Here is a 21,532-nt window from a genome sequence, read left to right as displayed (position 1 = left end):
TCAAATATTTGCTACTGCAACTGTATGCTGATCTAAGACTCGGTTGAGTCTTGTGAAATGTTCTTTATGGGACATTCTGCTATTTAACTTGATTTTGAAGCTATACGCTACTTGGTTTCACTCTTCTCCATTTGATTACAAACTTTTTAGGGTTCTTGATGATCGAATCTCCTATCCTGATTTATAGAACAGGGATTTTATTTCCTTTATGGAACATGCTTAAATGTATTTATATTGACAATTGACTCCTTGGCTTCAAGGTACCGCCCTGTGATAAGTCAGTGATTTGTAAATGTCACATTAAGATTTGAGTGCAGGATTTTGATATATAACAACTGAAGCAGGATTGAAAGAAGAAAATGTATGTCTACAGAACAGAATCATAACATTAAATTATGAAATTTCGTTTTAAAAATTTTGTGAAAACATGGTCATCTTTAAAGAAATTGATGAGTTTTGTGAGAGGTGATGTTACAGGGTGAAGAGGCACTTCCTGAGGGTATGCCTGCACATTTTATGTTGACTGAAGTGGGATTGGATACCTCTTTATGGCTTTGTCAATGGTGTGAGATTACGGAGGAAGAGGGTCCTTTGAAGTTTCCAAAATATGAAAGTTTTGAAATAAGAATTATTGACAAATTAAGGGAAAATTATGTAAAGTGAAACTACCACTTAAACCGGTGCAATTTGAAGCCTTAAGTAGATGGGAAAAGGCAGCACAAGACAAAGAGAAGGAGAGGTAACAGAAAAGGGCCGAGAGGGCAATGTGTAATCATGCAGATGCTCGATGGGAGGAACAGAGTATATGGAGGAAAGCCATTGTTGAAGGAACTAGGCTATATTGAGCAATTTCCTCTGAAATGCTGGAAATGGAAAGAAAAAGAATACAAAAGTAAAAGATAAGTATAGAAATTAAGAAGAATATGAAACAGATAGTGATTCAGGGGATGATTTATTAGAATTAATGTTGGCTGCTCGACCCCCACTGTATGTGACTACAACTGTTAGTTCTGGAAGTAGTACCATAGTAAGCAGTGCAGTAAGTAATGACTGGTAACATAGAAATGAGGTTACACGAAGAGTATGCCGTTCCCCAGGGCGGACAACTTGTCACAGAGGCAGGAGGAGGGGAATCCTCCTTGTCGGAACTAGAGTCGTCACACACCCAGCAAGCTAGGTGTCATGCTTCATCATATGAACTTGCACCCATAAAGGGGCTCTTTAGCGGAGATCTTTTATTCCTTGCCATATGGTGCTCTGGGTGTGAGGGCCCTAAAAACATTGCAGATGTGGTGTGGGTGAGTGATGTTAAAAAAGGTTTGATAATCCAAATAAACTTTTATTGGGGGTGGTTATCCACCTTCTTAAAAGAAATCAGAGTGGCCGCTCCCTGGCTCTATGGTCCAGTGGAGCTTAGCTCATCTCTCATAGTATGGTCGACATGTTTCATGCATTGTGGTCAATACTGATCCATTGCATTTCATTAGGACCTAGTGTATATACTATCTACATGTAGTGGTGGGTGAAGAAACTCCTACCTACCACACTTCATGGATGCGAGCGTGAAGTCCCGCCAATCCTAGTGGTGACCTATAAGGGGATGACATGAAAACAGTATATTGTCACTAGATACTTCGATCTTGCAGACAGGTCATATAACCCCGACATCCTCATAGCAGTTGTCCATTTAGTGAGTAAACAGGGATTGTGTAGAGTAACCCCTATTAGAAAGCGTAGTATGATTAAAAAGAGGAGAGAAGGGAGACTGGATTGCAAAGAAGGCTAAAAGAGAGACTAGTGTTAAAAGTTGATAGCATTCCATAGATAGGGAGTCAAATGTCCAGAGGAAAACTCACCTAACTGTCAGGCAAAACTCACTCCTTTAGGTATTTGGGCTCCAGACACCAGTATCGTGGTGTCCTAAAGAATTGGAGGCAAGGTAAATAACAGTAAGTTAACACTGTTTAACCAGTCCAGCAAGACATGGATCACGGCTGAATATGGTGTCCAAATATGGGTGAGGAGGTTGGATACACACTGACCACCCCTCGCCTGTCACAGAAGCTGTGTGACACGGCTGCCCCCCGCTAAGCAAGCATGGTCTGCGGCATCTATGGTGGGTCTACCTGCAGCCTGGGGGAGAGAGGTAGCCCGCCCTGCCTCCATCCGCAAATGCGCGCCGGAAACCACACCGACCTTGAACCACACAATAAGTCATGGAAGGAGTCACGGTGTTGTTAAGGCATCCGGGCCTCATCCATACTCGACCCCCTGGGTCCGTACACCAATTGAGCTATTTGCGTGGCTCCCCCAAGCAGCCCCATCTCTTACCTGTCCTCACGGGACGTGCGCCAGTCCACCTACTGGGCACCGAGCCGCAAAGCCTGAAAATACAAGTGCTTGCATACGGGTGGTGCTGTTAAGTATTCCTTGCTTCTCGCGGCCCGTAACGGTGGGGGACGGCGTCATGCCTCATAGTAACATGTGGTACAGGTAACGTCTCAGCTGCCTGGCAAGAGCCAGCACTGGAAACAGAGTGGCCATCTTAGAGTGTGTAGGGGGAGAATGTTGTTAAAGGTGAATATTAAAGCTGGCTACTTGTTTCCCGTATACTGACGGGTCATAGTGATCATACAATAATTTAGAAGACCCATGCGAGGTCCTCCACGGCGTCAGGATGCCAATGTGCCTGTGTCATCAAAATACTCAGTTTGGCCAACGCTATGCACACCAGGGAACTCTAGACATTGTAGGCACAGAAACACAGTCATTTGTCACAGAAGCCCCAACCAGCAATGCCCACACACGTTATGACTGCCCGGCGCGTTCACCCATGCGCTCATGTGGTGCAGCATGCATGCAGGTGTGACCCATGCATTGCAGGGGGTATGTGCCTAGTATGCATACACACAGTTGTCGACTGGCTATGGTCATAAACTAGATGAAGGACTACTGCGAAATGCATAGGACAGGGATGCGACTATCTCCCGGCCAGTGAGGCCCAAGGTATGTCATCATTGAGACTGAGTGAGTTGGTAGATAGTCGGTGTACCCATCTTTGTTCTATTTAAAGAGGGCCTGTTGTGTGATCTTGGAGTGTGCCTCAAGGACCACCCACTTTAGGGATTCTGCAGAATGGTTTAGGTCTTTGCAGTGTGTGGTCAATTTGGTGGTTACTCTCATGCATCTAACATTGCTCTTATGTTCAGTGATGCATAACTTCACAGCCCTCATTGTCATTCCTGCATACTTTTTATCACAGGAACATGTCATCATGTATATACACTTTCATGTATTGCAGTTGGTATGCCGCCTCAGCCTCCATGTGAACGTGTCAGTCAATGTAATCTCTCTGACGGATCTAGTTTGGTCACACACTGAGCATGTACCACAGGGATGGTGCCCTGTCACTGTCTCTGGACCATTGATTCCTTAACCTTGGGCCTGGTGTGTATTAGGATGTCTTTAAGATTTTGTGTGCGTTTGAAAACAAACCTGGGTCTAGGGAGGTTCAGGTCTCCTGTGTTTACTATTCTCCAGTGTTTGTTGATAATCCTCTTGATTCGTGTGGAATGGGATGTGAAGGATGTGACACACTTTAGAACTTCAGTCTGCTCTTTGGTAGTACCGTGGAGTACTGATTCCCGAGGGTTGTTTATAGCCCTCTTGTAAGAGTTCCTGACCTGGCGTGCAGGGTATCCCCTCTCCCTGAGGTTCTGTTGTAAGAGTTGGGCCTCTGTTTTATAGTCAGTCAAGGTACTACAATTCCTCCTGATGCAGAGAAATTGTCCAAACGGCAGGTTGTTTCTGAAGGCCATTGGATGATGTCTACTGTTTAGAAGGAGACTATTCCTGTCTGTTTCTTTTCTATAGAGGGTCGTACTCAGTCCTTCGTTGGAAAGTCTTATCCTTAGGTCTAAAAAGGGGATACTTGTGTCTGATATAGTGTGTGTGAATTTGAGGAACACATTCTGTGTGTTGACCCATTGGCAGAATGCCTCACAAGTTGTTGTCACCCCTCCACAGAATAAGGATATCATCTTTGAACCTTTTCCATGGAGTCAGGTTATTTCTGTAGGGGTTGTTGGGGTTCATGATGACTTCCTCCTCAAAAGTTGCCATGTACAGGCAGGCCACAATTGGGGCGAAGGTACTCCCCATGGAATACCCTGGGACTGATGAAATAGTTGTTTCTCATACGCGAAGAAATTTTCCGCTAGTGCTAAAGTAGCACACCCCGTGATGAAGGAGACCGGAGTTGGTGAATCCCATTCTTCCTTCAACAGACTGACCTCAATGCCATCCAGGGTCACTCGTTGTGGAATGTTAGTGTATAACGCTTCCACATCAAGTGTCATTAGAAGATTAACCTCTTTAAGGCTCTGAGTGTTGTCAATCATACGTAGTACGTCTGTTGTGTCCTGCACAAAGGAGGGTATTTTCCTCAGCAAGGGCTGGAGGAAGTGGTCGCAGAACCTGGACAGTGGTTCCAGCAGTGTCCCTATCCCAGACACTATAGGTCTCCCTGGTACCGGTGTTGTGTTTTTGTGAATTTTAGGGGGGGTATAGAAGTACGGCGTCTTGGGATCTTTTGTTATAAGGATGTCAGCCTCCTTCTTTGTGATCCGGCCATTGTTTTCAGCCTCGAGGACCATTATCGCTATCTCTGAGGCGAGTCTAGGTGTAGGGTCTACCGACAGGGGTGTGTAATGTCTGGTATTCTCAAGCTGGCGTCTACATTCTCTGTCATAGTCTGTGGTAGACTGGATTACTGTTGCCCCGCCCTTGTCAGCCTGTTTGATGGTAATGCTGGTATCCTTGGCCAATGTCATGGCCGCATTCCTTTCATCGTTAGAGAGGTTGTGGAATGGGTTAGTCCTAGGGGAAACAGATAGCTCTTTGACTACCGCCCTCCAAAAGTCAGAATCATACTGGTATTTTGGATAAATGTGGAGGGGTTGCGAAGACCGGAGTCACCGAGATCAGGTGACTCCGGTCTTCGCAACCGGACCTTTTGGAGGACTGTCCTCTCCATGTCGTTTAGGTTCCTATTCGAGAGGTTAACCACTAGGCCCTTTTTCCCCCACCCTTCAACCACCATGGCCACTCAGTATCTATTCTTGTAGATACTGGAACTACCCGATTCACTGTTAGAACTGTGAAAGTCCCAGACCAACCCCTCTCAGGAAAGAAGATCCAAGTTGTAAGAGTTTCAAATAAACAGCTCACAAATTAAATTTCAGAAGAGGTACCTGTAAAAATAGGTACCTTTGAAGGCAGGCATCAATTTATAATTTGTGACACAAGTCCTATAAATCTGTTAAGGAGAGATTTGTTGTGCAAGTTAAACTGCACAATCTATTGTACACCGGATGGTGTTGATGACAATTGAAGAATTAAATTAAAGGAGTAGAACCAGTTCAGATCACTGTCAAAAAGAATGCATTGTTTCCAAGAACTCCACCTTATGACTTATCCCCAGAAACTATTACAGGAATAATACCTGTGATAGAGGACAGCAAGACATCCTACAGAAAGGGATTCTGAGAGTATTAATTGGAAGTCCATGTAACTCTTCAATCATGGGTTTAAAGAAACTTACTGGAAAATATCAGATTGCACGGGGCCTGAGGAAAATTAATGAAATAAATGTCCCATGTTGTCCTGTGGTACCAAATCTAGCCACAATTCGTTTCAGATTCTTTGTACTGCAGTAATGGTTCACAGTTATTGATCTTTGTCATACATTCTTTTCAGTGTCATTACATTTGTGTTTCAACAGACAGTTTTGGCATTGCGTCGAGTCCCACTAGGGTATATAAAGATTCCATCAATCTTTAACCAGATTTTGAAAAAGAATCTAAAATCATTGCAGGTTACCTATAGATCATTGTTAGTACAATATATCGATGATTTGCTTGTGGCATCAGAAATATGAGAAGCGTGCAAGCAAAATACAATTGCTTTGTTGAATCACCTTGCTGAGAATGAACATAAAGTGTCCCCAGGGAAATTGAATACTGTCAGAAAGAAGTTCAATATCTGGGACACATAATTGAAAAAGGAGCTGGGAAGGTGTCACCAGGGAGAGTGTAAGCAATTCTTCGAATGAATCCACCTTGAAAGCAAAAAGAAGTCTTTAGAAATGGTTGGCTACTGTAGACAGTTGATACCCAACTTTTTCTTGGTAGCTAAGCCTTTACTAAGGCTGATGCAAAGGGATTTGAAAGATTTTCTAGAGCTGAGAGAGAGTCTTTGTTTTTCCCCAGCACTAGGAAAGCCAGATTAAAGTTATTTTTTGCAGTCAGAGGGAGGGTTGCACTCTCTCAGTACTGACACAGATGCACGGAGAGGCTCAAAAACATGTGACGTATTTTTCCCTGTCACCATAAGTTTGCCCAGCTGTCTCAGCTGTCTTGAAGCAGTTGCAGCAGTGAGCATTAGTTTGAAGAAGGGTGAAAGCATAGTGATGGGATATCCAGTAACTGTTGTGGTCTCTCACTGTGTGGAGCTTCTATTTACAATAAATAAAGCATAACATATGACACATAACAGGTTAACTAAATATGAACAGACGATTTTGGTTCTCTGAAAATGTCATCATTAAACGATGGCAGATATTGAATTCTGCCACGTTAATGTCTGTAAATGATGATTTTGTGATGAATTTGAACATGATTGTCTAGGTGTTATGGATTTATGCACAAAGCCTAGACCCAATATAAAAGATACACCCCCACCCTCGGAACCCCCTGCCACTCTGACAGACCATGCACAGAACCTCGGCATCATACTGGACACATCACTAATTATGAACTGCCAGATCAACTCTGCATCCTCGGCCTGCTTTAACACCCTCCGCCTACTCTGGAAAATGTTCAGATAAATTTGAATCCAGAAAAATGGTCACACACGCTTTCATCCCTAGCAGACCGGACTACAGCAGCACCCTCTATGCTGGAATCAACAAAAAACTCCTTCGCAATCTCCAGACCATCCAGAAAGCCGCAGCCAGACTGATTCTAGATATCCCCTGCCAAAACCACATCATCCAACACCTCTGTGACACATACAAGGCCCTCCACATCATCGGACCAGCATACCTAAACAACTGCCTCTCCTTCCACACACTCAAGAGAAACCTCAGATCAGCCGACCTCTCTGTAACTAGAATGTAGGTAATATGCTGTATTTAGGCCTCCTCCAATGAAGCATTAACTTCCCCAGAGGTACTAGGAACCTAAGGTCATGAGTGAAACCAGTGTTGGACCTAGAAGGTAGACAGGGTTTTTCTTCAATGTTATTCTTCAATAGTTAATTATCTATAGATAACTGACCTTGCGCACCTTTACTACTAGTTTTCATGCATTAGCCCAAGCTCAGTATTACTCTTTTCTTTCTCTCTGCAATTTGGGCTCCGGCTGTCTTGGAGTCATTATTTTCTTTACATTTGGCCTTCCTTATTTTCAGAATGTCTTTTTTTATTAAAAAAAATGTTAATAGGCACATTGACTTGGTGGCACGAATATGTCTCTGAATATTGAAGTTAGAATATGGAGTTATACAAATATTAAAGTCAAAATATCAATGATGTCATAGAAGATGTCATGAGTGATGTAATATGTGGGGAAATTACCAGCGCGTTGCGAGGGTGTGAGTTAAAGTTACATTAGGCAGACATTCCAGGATTTCGTGAGGGGAGAATTACTTTAGATTCGTTTTTTTGTATGAAAACAGCTGCCTAGGACTGGCAATGATTACATCATATCATTTTTTCCTGCCAAAATCCTCAGAGGATATAATAATTTGAAGTTTTAATTCATAAATCATAGGCGGTTTAATAATACATTGACTCATCTTTGGCAGAGTTATGTAGCCGCAAATCACCAAAGGCAGAGCTGCGTCATGGACAGACATACACTCATTACTGCAATTATTGCCCCTCCCTTCTGTGAACCAGCAGCAACAGTTTTTCACATACAGAACAAGGTGTCCAGGGCAGGGGGAGTCAGTGATGGGATAACAACTCTGCACCCTGGCAGAACAAGAGTCCACCATGCACCTCAGTATTCCATATTCAACCCTTGCAAAATGTTCAAATAATCCCATTTGCAGCCTAGTACTTCTATAACCTCAGCAAACCTCATGCACCCCAAATATCCAAAAAACACAATATTCTACTAGCCCCCTGCAACTTAATAATCAATTTATGATGGAGAATCCCTAGCGTTGAGAAATGGGTAACCTGTGGCCCAGGCAGATTGTGATTTTCGCAAAAATCACAAACATTGTTTACATGGTGAAACTAAGATTACACTTAGGTCTACTAGTTCCAGAGTATGTTGTTTAGGCAACAGGACACATCTGTGACACTGACCACTTTCACTACAGTAGAAAACAGTTTCTACAGTCCTCCACTAGGCAACTGCTCCTTCAGTAGATCACACTTCGGTAGATCACATATTATTCTTGATGCCTCATTCGAAAGGGCGTCTGCGCACAGTACCAGATAAAATATTCCAGAGACTTCAATGCCCAAGCCCTCTTTTTCCAGACATTATTTAAGCCTTCGCTTCTCCTGCACACCCTCGTTTCTACCCCTTGTAGACACAGGCCATCTGCTAATTACCAAATTGCTGATGGAACTACCATTCACGCTCGATGGGAACTTTTCAAACAATCTGGGACCCGAAATTGGGTCCAGTGATAAGTAATACTGTGGCGATACCTAATGCAAAAATAAACACTCCCAGATACTTTAAACATGCCTATTTCAAAGTGGAATACTCTGAAAAAACAGTTTCCACTGATTTAAGGCTTAAATAGGATGATTGTGAGTGAAATAAAGTGTCGCAATAGTGCCGCAAATGAAGAATGAAGAAGCAGCATAGATTGGAGCCTCAGTTGGGAGCTGTGATTGAAACAACAGATCATCATAGTGTTAATAGGATTTTATTTAACACCTCGTCAAGATTTTAGAAACCCAAATGCAACAAATGCACAAATACATTTTAATGATGAGGAGCAACTGAGAGCCTCTTTTATTGCCTACAATAGGAAGAATATAATATTTACATATGAGAAAGGAATTAGAAATGGACAAGGGATTTGTAGAGAGTTTGGCATTTAATCACATCATAAATGACTAGAGAATGTCATTTCAAAGTTTAAAAAGAAAGAGGAGGGATTCAATTGATGATGAGGGTGCCTTTTAATAGAACTCACATGTGAAATCAAAATAGTTTGATGGTTTAAAATCCATCAGATGAGGGACTAATAGAGTCTAACATCCCCGTGCAAAATTAATTAATACAGTATGCTAAAATTTGCAGTGAAAAGTATAAATGTAACGTTGAAATTACACACATTTAAAGGTGTATTATTTGCAGTAGGCAATCATTGCTATTCATGTAGGCTGCAGACAAAATCCTGAGACATTTTAACAAGTTTAAAAAAAGCTTGATGATGCTGAAATGTGGTCACTGTGATTTAGCCACTTAACCTTAGAATGAAAGGCTTGGGAATGGTCTAAAAACTGAAGAATTTTCCTTTTAACAAAAAGTATTATTTTACTATTTAACATTTATTCTTGAAGGTCATGAACTTCCTATTTTCTTAATGTTTTGCATAAGAATTGAGCAAACTAGCTAGTGCATTTAAACAATAAATAGCTGTCATTTACATTAAAAGAATACATTACCTAGCCATGACTTGCTTTTTTAGTTATTAGTTTATTGTTCTCACACTGACACAAGTACAAATATAGAAGGTCAATGAATATGAAAAGTCTATGAGAAAAATGCCTGAAGTTTCCAGAATCTAACCTCACAAGACTGCCTGCTAAAAGTTTCATCGACGTATTTCCTTGGGAACGGAGGAGCTGAACTTTCTTACCGAAGAACCCTGCCTTCTTATTGGCTTGTGGAGGAGCAAGCAGGGAACAATTTTTTTTATCTGTGTTCTTGAGTTTTATATTAGTGCGAGTTCCTAGGTAGAAGCAGCAAATGTTTTACTCTCCTTGACGGCTTGACAGACCCAGACTTTTGCCAGTGGTAGCTACTGCTGCTATTGTTTACCTTGTTTGCCTGACTTCGCTTGGATTAAACAGTTTGCTACTGCAACTGCATTTTATTTATTTATTTATTTGTGTTTTATAGAGCGTGTTTTATAGAGCGTGAAATCAGAGCGCTTTACAGGATTCATAGATGTATACAAGAGACTTTGAGGGGGGTGGGGGATACATTTGGGGTAACCACAAGTAAACTTGGCCCGAATGGTATCAGAGCACTGTGGGAACATTAGGGATAAACACAGGAAAGTACATTTTTCGAGAAACATAGTGTCCCAGATCCCAGGGTGGGGTGCCCAGAGGTGCCGGGTGGATGGCAACAGGATAGACCAGATGAGATGTAGTAGTCGAAAGTAAGAGGAAGCGGGACAAGGTTGCAGAGGTGATTTCAAGTCAATATTTAGGAGGGGAATTTGCCCATTAGGAAGGTTTTTGCATCCTTTTTAAAGCGAGCCAGAGATGGAGTTCTTCTAATGGCGGGCGGGAGTGAGTTCCATATTCTTGGTGCAGCCCCAGAGAAGGCCCGATTGTAAGTTTCTGTTTTCTGCAAGCGTGCTGGTTGGAGCAAAAGGTCTCTGGTGGAACGGGAGTTTCTGGTTCCTCTGGATATCACGAGTTTCTGGGCAAGAAATGCCAGGGACTCTAAGTAAAGGGCCGTGTGCATGATGCATGCCAATTTGAGTTGGATTCTGACCTCAAGAGGAAGCCAGTTCAGAGCTTTCAGGTGTGGAGAAATGTGGTTGAATTTCCTTGAGCCTGTTAGTAGTCTGGCGGCTGCATTGCAGCAGGATTTCAGAGGGGCCAGAGATGTCTTGAGTAAACCTGAGAGTGTAGAGCAGACAAATTTCAAGCTAGAAATGACTAGAACCTGGACTGCCATTTTTAGGTCGGGAGTGTCGAGGAAAGGTTTCAGTTTCCTTAGGTAGCTCAGGTGAAATCTGGCTGACTTGGCCATCGAGTTGATGTGGTCACGCATGTTCAAACTGCAGTCAATGGTTATTCCAAGAGATTTGGCAGAGTCCACTATGGTTGGTGGGCAGCTTAAAGATGCGATCGCCTTGATCCATTCCTAAATGCCAGGGTTGGTATTGGGAGGGGAATTAGGAGAAATTCTGGGTTTTTTGCATTACCTTTGAGCTGGTTAGAAGTGAGCCATTGGACAGTCAATTTCAAGGCCTCATTCAGGAAGAGAATCTCCTCAGGAGAAGAGATTTTTATGTAGATCTGGGTGTCGTCGGCATACATATGGTAGGATATATTTGCGGTGCGTAGTACTTCGGCTAGCGATTCGAGGTAAAGGTTGAAGACGGTGGGGGATAGGGTTGAACCTTGGGGGACTCCAACCATGATCAGAGAGGAAGCGGACAGGTTACCATTGATTAGGAATCTCTGTGATCGGGTTTGGAGGAAGTACATAAACCATTCAAGAACAGGGCCATCCAGTCCCATCCTGAGTTTAAGGCGTTCAAGAAGTTTTTCTTGGTTGACCGTATCGAAAGCCGAGGATAGATCCAGGAGGACTAGGTGGCAGGTTTTGCCTTGGTCAAGGACTTGGAGGGCATCATCCATGATGTGGAGAATGGTGTTTTCAGCACTGTGCCCAGGCCTGAATCAGGATTGGAAGTCATCTAGTAGGTGGAAGTTGTTGATGTATTAACCCAGCTGCTGTTGCACACATTTTTCCAGAACTTTAGCTAAGAGTGGGATATTAGATGTAGGTCTAAAGTGGTCTGGGGAAGCAGGATCCAGCAATGGTTTTTTTAGGATGGGGAGGACTTGGCTTTCAGAGAATCAGGTATCAACCCCTGTAGAAGGGAGGCATTAATTGTTGCAGTCCAACTAGGAATGATGGATTGAGCGGCCGCAGCTAGGCAGCTGGAGGGGAGTGGTCATTAAAGTGGTTGTTCTGGTTTAGGGAGGATAGAATTTTCGAGACGTAGTGTTAGTCATGCCTGGGGGTGCAGCGCGGAGGGAAGGGGAAGATCCGGAATGGTTTGGGAGTGGGTGGCGGATCTGAGTTTGTTTCCTAGGGTAGTGATTTTGTAGGAGAAAAAGGAGAAGAATTTGTCCGATGAAATTAGGTATTTATGGATTTCTTTAGCGGTTTTGGCCAGTTTGTTGATTGGTGTTTGACCATTTCGAACAGCTTGCAAGGTCTTTTCTGTGCGTTCTTCAGTTCCGATCTGAAGATTTCTTTTTTTGACTTGAGGATGTTCCTATTATAGGCATTTCTGGCCTGGCGAAGCAGTTTTAAGTGTACAGCTGAAGGGTGCTGCCTCCAGTTTCTTTCTGTCTGCCGGAGGGATCGCCTCTTACTGTTGAGGGACCCATTGAATCAGGGGTTTAAGTCTTTTTAGTTTGAGCGGGGCAAGATCATCATGAATGTTCAATCAATCAATCAATCAATCAATCAATCAATCAATCAATCAGAGCATTTGTAAAGCGCACTACTTGCCCGTGAGGGTCTCAAGGCACTGGGGGGGAATGCTGCTACTGCTCGAAAAGATAGGTCTTGAGGAGTCTTCTCAAGGTCAGCAGGTCTTGGGTCTGCCGTAGGTGGATAGGGAGGGTGTTCCAGGTCTTGGCGGTGAGGTGGGAGAACAATCTGCCGCCGGAGGTCACTCTTCGTATGCGGAATGTTAGTTATGGACGCGGAGTAATGATCATTGATGTCATTGACCGTTGTGACATGCGGGGGAGGTCCGACTTGCAGTGAGCTGCCAATTCTCCGTGATCAAGGTTCTTGGTGTCTTGGTGTCTCTAATCCAACGTTTAGGAATCACCGGTTGCGGTGTCCTTATCTTGTGGCTGCCAGGTAATAGGAAAGTGATAGCGTGGTGGTCAGAGCAGTCACATGGGTCTATAGAGATAAGCTTGACTGCAGATTCTTTAGCAATGATCCAGTCTAGAATGGGCCTGTCGTGTGTGTTGGGAGTGAGCAGACTTGGGTAAGGGCTTGGTCGGCCAGGAGGTCTTTGATGGCGTTGACCTGAGGATCCTTGAGGTCGTTCCAGCGCAGGTTGAAGTCACCAAGAAAAATGTCTTTAGAGGTGGAGGAGCCCTTGGCTGTGATGACTTCCATGAGGTGGTCAGTGAAGGTGTCATTCATGCCTGGGGGTGGTAAAATATGTGCAAGTTGCACAGTTGGGTGGGGTTGCTGCATAAGGAAAGTACAAGGTATTTGCAGGAGTCTGTAGAATCTACCAGGAGTTCAGTGATGAGGAGGTTAGAGCGGTAGATGCAGGCTATGCCTCCCTCTTTTTTTTTAGATTGCCTGTCTAGCCTTATAATGATGTAGTTGGGCGGTACTAAGAGGTCAAGTCAAGGAGATAAGGATTCATTGAGCCACAATTCGGTCAGGATTGCTAAATCGAGATTGAGGTGAGATTAGTGATGTCGGCAGAGTGCTCAACTGCTGTGCGGCAGTTGACTAAGAGGCCAGATAAAGGGGGGTCATTGAGAGGGATGAGAGTTGGGGCAGACAGGGGTACTGGCGCTAGGTTGCTATCAACCACACTTCTGTTGCGGAGGGTAGCTGATCAGTTGGGGTTGATCACGACCCTGCGGATAGCCTGATGCTGATCTGAGACTCAGCTGAGTCTTGTGAATGCTTATTTTGGGTAATTCTGCTATTTAACTGATTGTGAAGCTTTATGCTCCTTGATTTCACTCTTTTCCATTTGATTTTGAACTTTTTATGGGCTCTTAATGAACTAAACTCCAATCCTGATTTATAGAATAGGGATTTTGGGCCAGATGTATGACCATGTTATTTAGCGACTCGCAAATTGCTCTCTATTGTGAGTCACAATTTGCAAGTCGCTAAATGACATGTACAACAGTGTATGAGACATTGTTAGCGATGCCTAATGGGGTCGCAATTTGCATGCCTCATGCATATTAATGAGGCACTCGCAATTTGCGAACCCATTAGAGATGACTGGCCCTCCCAGGTATAGTGGCATGCTGGGCTCCGCAGACCTCCATGTCTAGGACTACTTTTAAATAGGCCTGGGCAAAATTTCCGTTCCGTTCGCGGAATTTGCGATAATTTGGCATTTCCGCGTTCCGCGGAGAGCGCGGAAATGTCAAAATTTCCGCATTCCGCAGCTTTGCGATAATTTGGTTCTTGCTCGCGCTGTAAAATAATACATTTTCGCGTGCGCGCGATCGCCTTACCTGAATCCCCGCGTTCGCCGACAAGTTTTCCCGATCCGGTCGCGTTCTCCATGAGATGTTGTATTGTTTTAGCCATTTGCGCTGTCTCGCGACAGTTCGCGTCCGCAGTGACGTCATGCGTCGCGCGATCACGTCTTTTTTCTCGCGATCATGCACCGCGAGACAACTGAAAACAAGATGGCCGCGCCCGCGAGCAACCGCAGGGGTAAGTTACCCGCAACCATGCAAAAAATATCGCGAACGGGCGGGAAAAAAACTTCCGCATCTTCGCGATATTTCCGCTTGTTTGCGGAGATTTTTAAAATTTTCGCGATAATTTGCGAAAGTCGCTTTCGCAAATTCCGCCCACCCCTACTTTTAAATAAAGCAATTTTTTTAAAAAAATGCAGCCCGTTTTTCTTAAAGGAAATTGGGATGCATTTAAAAAAAGAAAAAAGAAACGTTTTTGTTTAATTTTGTAAGGGCAGGTACTGGTCCCTGCGACCACTGCCTGCCCCTAAAAAATATTTTAACCTGCATTCGCAAAGGGTAAGGGGTCCCCTGGGGGCCCCTTCCCATTTTCAAGTGCTTTACCACCCTCTTGAAGAGGGCGGTAAATTACGAGTGTTTTGCGACCACAATTACGGTCGCAAAACATTCTTACATAGGCCTCTGACTCGCTATTAGGAAGGAATGCCCTTGGAACGCCCCTTCCTCATAGTGATTGTCAATTCCTATTTAGTGAGTAGCAAACAAATTGCGACCCATAAATAGAGATTGTACATGGCCCTATTAGATTTTGCATGCGCAAACTGATCGCAAACCGATTGTGCATGAAAAATATGGTCGTACATCTGGCCCTATGTTTCCTGTATGGAACATGCCAAAATGTATTGATATTGACAATTAACTCGTTCTAACCACCATTTCTTTATGATGAGATTTCTGTAAACGTAATTGATTGATGGACTAAATGATTAAATATCAAACATCAACATATCTTTACTAATCACTTAATGAAAATAAACAACCATACAACTCTAAATATTGATTTGAACTTAAACTGCTATTTACCTGAAATGTCTAAATTGCTTACTGACTCCTAATACACAATTCAAAGGTCCATTGCACAAGAAAAAAGGATTATAGATTGTGGATGGGCCCTTAGAACCAACGAGCAATTATACATTTTGCTCATTATCATTCTATTAGTGGTGTGAGGCATTTTTGATAGAAAGCCAGCCCTATAAGCTCATGGGCTTAAACCCAAAGTGCCCAAAGCGGACTCTATCAGTAACAGTCCTCCGCATCATGAGAGGGAGAATCCTTGCATGGTTTTGCCTGGGCTTATAATATCACTGCCCTGAAGCTGGACAGATGGCTGCCTAATAGCAAATGCGAAGTCCCTGGTTGCCTGACCCCAACATGATAAGTGTATGAAAAGCTGACCTTTCCTCAGGCTGACAGACACTTCGCATGCTTTGGAAAAAGGGATGTGGAGCCTTGGAGTACTACTGATGGGCCACCATTGGTTCCTCTACTCTTCTTTTCAAAATTACTGAAAAATAGTAGCCCTTCGGTGGATCTCTGAAATCAACCTCATTCACGTCCGTAATACCCCTCTTCTTTCTTCACTCATTTACCTTTCTGCTCAAGCAGCTAATCACATTTTATTTTAACAGAGAGTATGCCTGATTATTTTGTGGTAAGGATGACTTACATGGGATTGCCTGCAGCAGAAAAAACATTTTCACCATACTTGAAAGTTGCTTTTCCACTTGCAAAAGGATACTCATATAAAGATTTTTCAGTGAGTAGGTCAATTAACAGGGGTGGGGAGAGGGCTCACGGAAGGAAAGGGCATCAAGGGCTCTTTGACTCTGCCGCTCCATGACTAATGGCTTACTTTACTATTACAGACTGTATTAAAATAATTCCATATGCTGCTGAGGCAATGATTCTTACATTTGCTATTGTAGTCTATTAGATGACAAATTAAATCCACTGTGAGCTTGACTTACACACCCCTGGTAAAATATATTTTCTTAAACCTTGGCACCTTTTATTTTAACCATATGTCTCACCAATGCCTTACCATAGGGCTTAATCATAAACGTAATCTCACAGGAGTAGATTACCTCTGGTTTAAATTTATACTGCGCCTAGTAGATACTGTACAATTGTTTGCTCTTTACCATCTTTGAGTGAGAATTATCTGCTGAGGGCAGACTTCCAAAACTCTATTCGCTCAAAACAGGAGCCTGAGCCTACTGCAACAGGATTTACATGTGTAACGTTTTTACTAGTGACATTTCACACATAGTCAGAGGTTTCTGCTACTGTGTCTGAGATATACCTACGGTCAAGTAAAGGGCGTACTAGAATTTATTTGATTGCAATCAATATAAAATATTGAGGAGTATAAGAGTATTGAAAGATATGATATGTCTGCCTCCTTATCAATACAACTTCTGATAGGTATGTTACACATCATGATAAAGATCCAGGATTTAATTCCTATATTGTATTCACTATATGATATGTGTTTCTATTTTTAAGTTGTTATTTTTTTATTCCAATAAAAGCAATGGTTCTGCTTTTCATTTTCTTCTTTTTTTATGTTCAAAGGAAGTGAGCAGGAGTTGGTTACCACTTCCTGTTGAGAACCTGGAAGCCAAATCCCATTACAATCCATTTGTCACAATATATTTCAGACTCATCACCCCACTGGAGGGCAGACAATTTTTCTGTAGAGGAAGTAGAGTTTTGTTTGAATATTTGGTGTGCTTGGATGCCGTTAAGTGCTGGGTGTGATGAAGCCCAGAGTCCAAAATCATATATATAATGCAGAGTGGCATTTGCCATTCTGTAGTTATAGTTAGGATTCCCAGGAATAGGAGTTTCCCATGATTTTGGTCGCTAATAACGGTGCTCCTGTTTGATGAATCTTGCCAAAACATTCCAGATCTATAGCATTATTTGCATTTGAGAGGATGGAAATTCTCGCAGTGATCAGTCAAGCGCGTGCTAAGATAAAAGGAGGGTACCAAAACATATTTTTTTCTACCAATGCATGTTCCATGGATTTTTATATCTCATGTAGCATGAAAATTACTTAATGAATGTATGTGAAATTTGGCAGTATTAGACATTATTGCAGACAGATGACCCTTTTGGATACTACAGGTAAGTAGGGTAAGTATTTTTTAAGTTATAAGGCATTTTGCAGTATTTTAAGGTATTTCACAGAAGTACCGTGGTACATAGTGATGCCAAGGCATTTTGTGATTGGCTAATTACTAGGCCTGGGCCAAAATTCCGTTCCGTTGGCAGAAATTGCGATAATTTGGCATTTTCGCGTTCCGCGGAAAGCATGAAAATGTCAAAATTTCCACATTCTGCAGCTTAGCGATAATTTGTTTCTTGCTCGTGCTGTAAAATAATACATTCTCGCACTTACCTGCATCCCCGCGTTCGCCGTCAAGTTTTCCCGATCCGGTCGCGTTCTCCACGAGATGTTGGATTGTTGGTAGCCATTTGCGCTGTCTCGCGACAATTCGCGCCTGCAGTAACGTCATGCGTCGTGCGATCACGTCTTTCTTCTCGCGATCATGCACCACGAGACAAGTGAAAACAAGAGGGCCGCGCCCGCGAGCAACCGCATGGGTAAGTTGCCGAGCCGCGACCACGCAGAAAATACCGCGAACGGGCGGGAAAAAAACTTCCGCATCTTTGCGATATTTCCGCGTGTTTGCGGAGATTTTTAACATTTTCGATATAATTTGCGAAAGTAAATTTCGCAAATTCCGCCCACCCCTACTAATTACTGCCTATAAATAAGTTAAAGGCAGCTATGTCATTTTAGGTAAATGTTGCTGTGCTCCGCGTTTCATCCTTAGCTAGATATAAGTATTAGGTTTGATATTTTCCCCTTACCTACTATCACTTTATTCAAGTACTAGAAGGTAGGGGAAAATATTTATACGTTTTCTATATATTTAAAAAAAACATTTTCGGAGCACTGCAATACTACACTGTAGTACCCTATATTTTACAAACTACGGGGCATATTATCAACGAGGCGATAAAAAATTATCGCCGCTTTTGCGTCTGTTTTCGGACGAAAAGCGGCGATAATTTTAACACCCTATTAGCAAGGACACGCTAACGCGTGAATCCATGCTTCTTCGCCCTTTCCCTTAACGCCCAGCTTTGCATCTCTAATGAGATGCAAAGTGGGCGTTCCTCACAAGCATAAAGGGAGAAATGCCGCTAAGCGACATTTCTCCTATTATCAAGCCTCACGCTAAGAAGCATAGCGACAAGAAAAGTAGCGATAACCTCTGTCATCGCTACTTTCCTTACGCCTGCTTTGGAACTGACTTAGCCATGATATCCTATGAAAGGTGGATATCATGGCTAAGTATGTGTAGCCCTATCAGCAAGCTATCGCCAAAAGTTGTGCCATTATCGCTGCATTTCCAGCGATAATCGCACAGTTGGCAGCTTGCGCTCTGAATTTTATCGCTTTGGAGATAAGCGTTGCTGATAGCACGCTATCTCCACGATAAAATTCAGAGTTGGCCGGCGATAATTATCCTCACGCTAAGTGCGCTTAGGGATAATTATCGCTGGCCCTTGCTGATATGCCCCTATGTAGTGTAGTACAGTCTATTTTCCATGTTTAGCCTAATTACATCTTCACAAAAAGATCAAAGCAGTACAGCCTTAATACCTACAAATTACTGTGGTAATTGTTTTGTTTTTTTTAAAAGCACAGTTCTCAATAAACTCTTGTAAAAATATATAGAAATGTATAAATACATTTCACTACCTACTAACAATTTAATAACAATGTAATAGGTAGGTACTTACCTATATTTAAGGCCCTAACCCAGAATGCAGCCAAAATGTGCTGAGAATGACATGGCTGTGTTTAACGTTTGGTAAATACAGCCATTAACTGATCACATATTGCCTAATCATGTGCATGTACAGTGGTAATCCATTAACTTGCAGAGGCACAATATTTAGCTAAGTATTTTAAAACTTATACATTTAAGACTACTTACACTATTCACTTCACACATACTTCCAATAAATAACATATACATCTACAAATGTTTTCAACTGCCACATTACATCTACATCAGTTCACATACTTTCACACTACATTTATTTGAACTACCACACTCTACCCTATGCCACTGCACTCTACGCCACTCCACTATATGGCACTCCAATCTGCAAATAATGCACTGTACACTAACACACTGAAGATCACTCTATTCTATGCCACTCCACTCTACATGACTCCACTCTACCCTACCACACACTGATGTCCTTTATACAATGGGAAGCATACGTTACTTTTCAATACTTCTCCATGAAAGCATAGCACCAATCCCAGAGCTTTTGCAACCAGTGTCACTGTAAAATACTTTCTTTGAGTGTGTAAAGCTTTAAAAGAGATTGTACTGTATGAATCTCTTCCTAAATATTGTTTATACAATTTAACTTGGCTTTAAGCTTTGTAAGCTTTGTAAAATTATTATAAAGTGCTAAAAAAAAGCAAAGCATATTATTTGTGGTGTATCATGAATTCCCTTCACCAGATTTCTTTTGGGTCTCATCTCATGACTCATAATTCTATAATTCTATGCCTCAAATAGTTATCTTCATTTCTGAAATGAACACGTTTCTCTATTTTCAGTGATATACTGTCCTTTTGCAGAATAGATATCACCCATTCCAATACTTTTACAGGATTATGATTATATAATGTTCATTTATTAAAAGCATCTCCTAGTTGTGCTTGAGTTCCAGGAGGCAAGTGGACTGACACCTGTGAATAGCTCTTACAGCCCCTTTGTTGGGGAGCAGTCTCAGATTTTAGGAGCCAGCAACATCATGGGGGTCAGAGTGGACAGGATGGAGACTTTCTTTCATCCTTGGTATGAGTGATTGGGCTGGACTAGTGACCTGGGGCATACCATTGGGAGACGGTTTGCATGCAGTCTCATTATATGCGGATTATTTATTATTGTATATCAGAGATCTACAACATATACCCCCAATCATAGCAGAAATCTTCAGAAGATTTGAGACAATGTCCGGGCTTCGTGTAAACTTGTCAAAATCGGGAGTATATTCATTTAGTAATACCACGACTACTCTGGCCTGGTACTCCACTGCATTCAGATACTTACATATATAGATCCCCCTCTGATATACTCGATGGCAATCCAGTGAGAGCTATTACTGCAATCAAAACACAGGTACATTTTGGAAAATCTCTCCCATCGAGTGTCATGGGTCGCATTACATTAACAAAGATGATAATATTGCCCAGCCTGTTATACTATTTTTCAAATCTCCCAGTGCATGTCCCGGTTAAGATACTTAGGAACATGGAAAGTATTTTTCGAGACTTAATTTGGAATAAAGGAAGGCCTAGAATAGTGTTATGGAAACTATATGCGCCCCAAGCAGCGGTGGACTGGAAGTTCCAAACATGGAACTCTACTACCTAACATCTCAATTGCAATGGGTGACAAAATGGATGAGCGGCAGGGGTCTGGAAGACACTGCAGCAGCATCACCATTGTGGTTGCAGTCTCAACTCTACCGCTTATTCCATCCTACCACTCGGCCACTCGGCCTCCACGCCCACCACAAATGTACGTTGAACTAGTTATAGGTGTTACCGGAGGAGGCTTCAACTAACTCGAGACACGCTTCCCTATGCCCCATTGTCGGAACTCCTAGAGGCAGGGGGACAGTGACTGAAACAGAGTTAATGGCTTGGCATGAGGCAGGACTAGACACAATAGGGACCTATACGCAGAGGGCACCCTCTAACCTTTCGAAACTTTGGCTGTGGAAAATGATATCCCTGCAGGTCACTTCCTGTTACATACTGCTATAAAGTGGACTCTAACGACAGCCTGGGGTGATATAACAGTTGAGCCTAAAATGCATCTGCTCTTACAATACTTGCACATTATGGGCAAAGGCTCACACATGGTACACTGGTTGGTGACAGCCCTCCTCACACACACACTGAAGCCACTGATGAGTCTCCATGAGAGGTGGGCTGAAGATAGGGGGCGTCCGTGGACGGACAGGGAGTGGGACACAATTGTCGCCGGCTCTACTTACATATGGCGTAGCTCAAGATTTAAGCTCATACAGACATATATCCTGCATAGGGCGTACCTATCCCCGGACAAAATGAATAAATACTTTACTTTCACTACATCGGCCTGCCCACGGTGCCAATTGGTTGGTGCCGATCTTTAAAAT

This window comes from Triturus cristatus, chromosome 2_1 (assembly GCF_964204655.1).
Source record: "Triturus cristatus chromosome 2_1, aTriCri1.1, whole genome shotgun sequence".
In the NCBI taxonomy this organism is placed as follows: Eukaryota; Metazoa; Chordata; class Amphibia; order Caudata; family Salamandridae; genus Triturus; species Triturus cristatus.
This window is presented reverse-complemented; position numbering follows the sequence as displayed.